Source organism: Phytophthora infestans, genomic scaffold, assembly GCF_000142945.1.
Source record: "Phytophthora infestans T30-4 supercont1.37 genomic scaffold, whole genome shotgun sequence".
NCBI lineage: Eukaryota > Oomycota > Peronosporomycetes > Peronosporales > Peronosporaceae > Phytophthora > Phytophthora infestans.
In genome coordinates, this window is record NW_003303722.1 from 744,280 (window position 1) to 751,276 (window position 6,997).

The window sequence follows — 6,997 nt, forward strand, 5'->3', positions numbered from 1 at the left end:
CTTCTCGGAACCAGAAGGTGAAGGTTCTCGCCTTCCTTCCCTTCATACGGCTTTACCTTCAGCCGTATTGGCTTCGGGTGAGGCGGGTTTGCTTCCGCCGCCGGAGCCTGCAGGTTCTCCCGCACATGCGCGATGAGGCCCTGCTCGTACGCGTCGAATGCATTGACGCGCTCGAGCTGCTCAGCCGGTGTTGATACCACCAGGCTCTGCAGGGCCTCCATCCCGAAGATGCCTGCCATCTTCCGAACCGACTCGAACTGAGAGTCGTTCATATGGGAGAAGTCGTTCCTATCCATGGCAACGAACTTCGGAGGTTCAGGTAGTCTACCCGCGATGGCGTGGATTGACTACAAGTGCTACCAAGTGTGACGGGGTCACACAGCACCTTGCGCTAGAGGAAGTTATCTATCGAGAGTATACAAACTCTCAGTGAACGGCAGCTCACAGGTCCCCTCTTTAATTAAAGAGAGCGAAGTGACCTAAATAAGGTAGATTGTAAACTGAGTATATTTATAGGTAGATAAAGCTTGGGTTTAATACAAACTATAAGTCACCTATAGAAATGCAATGTCATTTAACCAATGGTTGGTTTTGAATGACCTTGGTACCTTGTACCAAATATCCCGGAGTATGACATGTCATACTCCTGAAGTGTAAAGTGTCACACTTCATGTAACCAGGGTACACTTAGTGCTACGTACCCCGTTACACTTCATGTAACCAGGGTACACTTAGGGCTACGTACTCCGTTACATCCTCCCCCACTTAGGTTCGGTTTACCGACCAATCAGGATGAAGATGTGCTCGTCACAAACTCTCATTCTCAAAGTCGAAAACCATCGACTTGGCCGCGCGAGCGCGGCGGAGGCCCACTTCACAGTTAGAGCCTCGAGCAGCAGTCTGTGCGCTCTTCTTCTAGGTCTCTACTTCGACCGTTTACCATGCCTCGTGGCACAGCAAAGAGCGGTGCTAAGACACGCTCCAAGGCTGCTGCCGGTAAGGCACAAGCCAAGAGCACTAAGCCTCACGGCAAAGGCTCGGCACTTAAGGAGGCTACTCAGGTGGCCTCCGAGGCGATCGGTTCCTCGGGTGAAGCGGCTGTGGGCAAGCGAGCAACCAAGCGCCGCAGCCCGTCGCCCTCGTCTTCAGACAACCGTCCGAACCCTCGGTTCGTAGAACGTGAGTTCGACTCTGGCAGTGAGGGCGAAGCCGAGTCCGAGAGCACGCAAGATGCCCCTGCGGGCTCTGCGGGAGGGCACAGCCCAGTGCCCAGCGAGCACAATGATGACAGCGTGCAGTCGCTCGCAAGTGATCAAGGTGATCACAGTCCCAGGACGTCTGTGCGCTCTGAGAGTCCGGCCGTCAAGGCTAAGGGCGCTCCCAAAGCTGGTGAAGATGAGGAAGGGAATCCTCGCAAACGTCTCTCGCTTGCCGAGGGTCTTGCGCGTGCTAAGGCCTCTAAAGCCGAAGGCGCCAAGCCCTCAAAGAAGCGTACTGCCTCTAAGTCTCCACTCTGCGTGGAGAAGGAAACTCGTCACTTGAATCGGGGCATCTTCGACTCCTCGGATGAAGAGGAGGAGAAGGAGGAAGAAGAGGAGGAGGAGGGTGCTATCTCTGAGCCCCGGGAAGTCACGAATGACCTCGACCAGCAGCAGGAGGATTTCCAAGCTGCCCAGCGTGTGCGTGGGGGTTCGGTGGTGGCACCCGTCAGCCAGAGAGCTGCCATCAACTCAAGAGGGTATTGGCCTCCCGAGGAGAGCTCTGGGGCTTACCGCTTCTTAGAGCTTCTCGTCGCTCCTCGTGGCCTTGTGGGCGATCACACTTCTAGAGGCATCTACGAACGTGCCCTTGTTCAGAAAGAACAGTTGTTCGTTGACAACTTGGAGGCTGCTCGGTGTGTGCTTCTCGTACCACACCGCACCCCCCTTAAAAACTTCACGACTTGTCGTAAGAAGCCTGAGACCCGGGGTGGTCTCTATCCTCTTTGGGGATACCCCTGGGCTCTGCCGGAGAACTGTCCCACGTAAAGTTCTTGTGATGACATGTTCTGGGCATGGGTGGAGTCTCAGAAGTACTCACCCACGGAGTTACGGGAGCTCCATGAAGATCAGCTGTTTCCCCGCATCCTGGACCAGCGTGATCTTCGTGTTTCGGTTTGCCCACATGGTCAGCAAGCGCATGCTGCCAAGGGACATTCTGAAGCGCGCGGCTTCCAGCGCTCACGATGAGCGCAGGTACGGGATGCATTCATCGTCCGTACCCCGTTCGGGCAAGAAGCCCCGGACTACTTATGAAGCTGCCGCCGCTTCTGTTCCCAGATTGCGACAGCCTTCGGGCAGTCCATCAGGAGCCGTTCAATCTGCTCCCACGAGCTCTCGGAGTGGGCATAACCCCTCCACTTCACGAGGAGCTGTCGCTTACCGCGACGCCGTTGCTCCTGGAGGATCCGCTCCACGTGGAAGTGGACTTCTTCATTCCGGTCAAGCAGGAGCGGAGGTGCCCTCGTACGAGTACGAGTACTCGGCGCCTCCCGAACGCCACTCTCGTCCGAGTGCTCCGACTGCGGGTCCGACACAGGGTCCTGAGGTGGACCGCCTCCGTCAACGTGTCCTCGTGCTTGAGACTGCACTTGGCCTTGGGACTGGCGGTGATGCTGCCGCCCAGGCCTGGAATCAGGGCGAGCTCGCTCGTCTTGCGGGCTGCCTGGACCTGTCGGAGCGAGAGGTCGCGAGCCTGCATCTGCGGGTGGATCGCCGGGCCTCGTCGTCCGATCTGGACGAGGCCTTTAGCATGATCCGACGGATCGAGGCTCTGTTGCCACGTCCGGAGCCGCCTGTGGCACACTCCCAGACGTACGCGTATGGTGCGTACCCGGCGTACTCAGCGTACTCGGCGTATGGCTCCGGGGTCCGTTCATACGGAGCCCCTCCGGCGTACGGTCTTGACCGCAGCCTTGCCGTTTCGACCGAGGCTTGGGTGCCTGCTCCGACGCCCTCGACGACGTCTGTGACCGGCCCGTGCTTCGAGGAGCTGGGTCAAGGTGGGTCTGCGAGTCAGCAACCCCCTGCGGATCAAAGTACCGCTTGAGACGTCCAACGTAGAACGTCGGGTGCGTCGTCATTGACTTAGGCAGGTCGATGGTGTACAACGCACCATGTCTGGCCAGGACTGCAAATGGTCCGATGAAGTGGTACTTCAGCTTGTTGCTGCCGACCAGGCTGACAGTGTCAAGACGTAGATTTCTCGTGTCTAGTAACACTAAGTCCCCCACTTTAAATACACTTAAGTTTCCTCTTCCATGTTTGTCCGAGTACTCCTTTTGTCTATCCTGAGCCGCTGCCATGGCATCGCAGACCCGGCTGACAATGCGCAGCTCGCAAGCGTCAGGAGCTCCAGGACAAGGTGAAGACGCTTGTTTCCAGCGAGCATACCAAGGATATCGTGTCGCAGCGTCTGCTCGAGTGCCTTGTGCATTGGTGTGAGAAGCAGCCGAAGCACGAGGCGCTCGCGAACGAGATCGCAATTCTGCTTGAAAACGAGCAGCACCAGTGTGGGCTCCTGTCTGAGATCTACGCCTTGAAGCAGTACTTTGCGCCGCTGAGTCAGTTGATTCTGGGCAGCGAAGAATTTTCGCGTGACGTCGACGCTTCGGGTGTGCACCAGGTGCTTGCCAGTGGTTAAAATGTCAACCTTCTGATCCTCGATACAGAGCCAGTTTCGCTGCGGAAACAAGTGGAATTCATAAAGGATTCCACTTGTTTCCGCAGCGAAACTGGTCTCACATCCGAGACCTGGGAGGAAGGGCTTTCCGAGCCTATCTCCCACTTATAATAGAGGAGTCAGTGTCTCCTCGAAGAGAGAAACGCACTCTGGGGTGACGGAAGCCGTTCAAGTAGAACGGCGTGCAGCCCCGTGACGCGTGCACCGCGTTGGTTGAGCGCAACTCAACAATTGGAAGCTGCGTCGACCACGTTCGTGGTGCAGCCGCGCACACACTGCGTAGAGTGTCCTCGAACACTCGACTGACGCGCTCTGTCTGACCGTCTGTCTGCGGGTGGTCCGCAATGGACATCTGCAGACGAGTTCCCAGTAAAGGGTACAGCGTTTTCCAAAACGCAGCCGTGAACCGCGGGTCTCGGTCCGAGACAATCGTCTCCGGGAGACCGTGATAGCGAAACACGCCATCAACGAACAACCTTGCGGTTTTGTTCGCCCGTAACAGTGACCGGAACCGGAGCAAGATGTACCATCTTGCTCAGCCGACACACGAACACCAAAATTCCGGTGTTGCCGTGTCCGTCGGCGGGAAGCCCAAAGATGAAGTCAAGACTCATCGACTTCCAACAGTCAGCCGGTACGGGCAGGCTCTGTAGTGGAGCCGAAGAGTACCCTGCGGGTTTGACCCGCTGACATGTTCGCATGTCTTAACGTACCGGGCGACCCACTTGTACATGTGGGTCCACCAGAAGGCCTGAGAGACCGACAGAAAGGTCTTCTCGCGGCCCAAGTGGCCGCTGGAGGGCGCGTCGTGCGCCTCATCGAGGATATCGAACTTCAGATCCTCGTCGTTGGGTACGACCACCCGTGGAGGTTCATTGGGCTTCACCCGGTAATAGAGGAGGCTATCCTTCAACTCATATCGGGGGAGCCGTGAGCTCTGTCGCGACGAGAGCCAGTCGGACTTCGCGCTCGTTCCTGCCATAAGGAACTTGACGATAGGCGCGACAGCCTCATCGTCCCGATACGCCATGCGTATCCTATCATATAGATCCGTTGTCACCCGTGTGATGTGGGCCAACTCATAGTCAGGACGCCGAGAGAGGGCGTACGCAAGCACATTGAGCTTGCTCGGCTTGTATTCGACGCGGAAGTTGTACTCCGCGAAGAAGTACAGCCACCTCGCCATCCTTTGGGAGAGGTGAGGCGAGTTAGTCGTCGTCCTCAGAGATGCGTGGTCTGTGTAGATCACGAAGGGCCTCGAGCCCAGGAGGTGAACACGAAACTTCACAAGGGCATATGTCATTGCCAGGAGCTCCTTGTCGTGGGCAGGGTAGTTCCGCTCGGCGGCTTTGAGCTGCCTGGACTGGAACGAGATGACTCGTTCATGTTCAGCCGTGTCGGCCTGCAGCAATGCACATCCGATGGCGTAATCGGAGGCATCGCAGACGACGCTAAAACGCTTCGTCTCGTCCGGCAGGGCCAGGGGAGGGGCCTCTTGGAGACTGGCTTTGATGCTGTCAAAAGCATCCTAGTGCTCTTGTTCCCAGCGCCAGTCGACGTCCTTCTGAAGGAGGCCCGACAAGGGCTTAGCAAAGCCCGCGTACCCTGCGCTGTACTTGTATAGGTAGTTAGCCAAGCCTAACCACTTTCGAAGATCCTTCTGGGATCGGGGCGTTGGCCATGCTGCTATGGCCTTGACCTTGTCTGGGTCAGCCCGAACGCCCACGTTGCTTACGAAGCAACCGAGAACTTAAATCTCTGGTGACGCGAAAACGCAATTGTCGATGTTGACGTAGAGCTTGTTTGCTCGCATTACGTCCAGCACTCGACGGAGGTGCTCTAGATGCACCTCTATGGCCGTCTTGCCTCCCCCGGCACGGCTATGGACGAATATGTCGTCGAAGTACGTCTGTACGAAGGTACGCAAAGGGCGGAACAGCTGCGTCACCAGGCGATTGAACGTCGCCGGGGCGTTAGACAAGCCCTGCGGCATGACGAGCCACTCCCAAAGCATGCCGCTTGGAGTGCTTACCGCGATGAGCGGGATGTCGCTCTCTCGCATCAGTATCTGGTAGAATTCGTCTACCAAATCCAGCGCACGGTACAGTACGCTCCCGGCCATGTTGTTCAACAGCACATCCTTTCGTGGGATTGGTGTTTGGGCCGGCACCGTTGCGTTGTTCAGCTTGTTATAAGCGTGAATCAGACGCCACTTTCCGTTCGACTTACGAACGCAGAAAGTCGGCGTCGAGTGCGGGGATTTCGACTCCCGCACCATGCCTGCCTTCGCTTTCGCGGCGAAGAAGGCATCAATGACCTCGCACTGTTCGCGCGGGAGAGGCCATTGCCTCGTGACACAATACTTTGTGCCGGGCACGAGATCAATCTCATGCCGTACACCTCGATCCGGTGGGAGTTGGGTCGGTGGGTGTTTGTTCACCACGTCCGCATACTCCGTCGCCAAATGGTACACCGGATCCTTGGGGTTCTTGAAAATCTCAGAACCCAAGCGCGCCTGACGCTGCTTGTTCATGTCTTCCAGGACGTTCTCGTCCAAGACAGAGGAGGAGTTCAGCTCCTCCTGAGTGGTCTCAGGTCTCATGAGTACCATCTCAGCAATCTCTCCAGCCTTGAGGTTGGCCAGGAAAGACTCAGCCGTCATTTCCTCGAGGTGCAGTATCTCTGCAACCTCTGGCAACGGTTCCAAGTGGACACCAGATGCCTTGACGGGTAAACCTGTCTCGCCATCGAAGATGTAATAACACTCTTCCACCGGCCTTGTCGGAGGAGCCCGGGCCCTGGACTCCGAGTCGCTTGAAGCGACGTCGATCGGAACGAAGCTAGGATCCGACTTGAGGCGGCGGCGGCGTCTTTGTCGACGGCGTCTGTGACGGGGAGCTTTGCTGCCCACGTCTAGGGATGTCGTCGCTACGACATCCGAGGCACTCGTGGCTTCGTGTGGCACTACGCTACCCACACCGGAAGCGTATCCGACTTCTTCCTCTTCAGTTAAGGTCTGGGCGACCGTGAGTGGAACTCTGTTACCCACTCTGAACACGCTGTTCTCAGTGTTCGTGACAGCTGCAGCTGTCTGCAGAACTAAGTTACCCGCTTGTGGACCAAAATTACCCACTTGGCCAGCGCCTCCTCTGGGCGCTGCCACCATCAAAACATCCTCGGGGGCGTCATATACCGTCGTTGACTCTTAAGCATCTGCCGGATGCTTTGGCCCCTGGGCACCTTTGCGAGCCACCCGGGGTCCTGAAAAAAGTGAAAA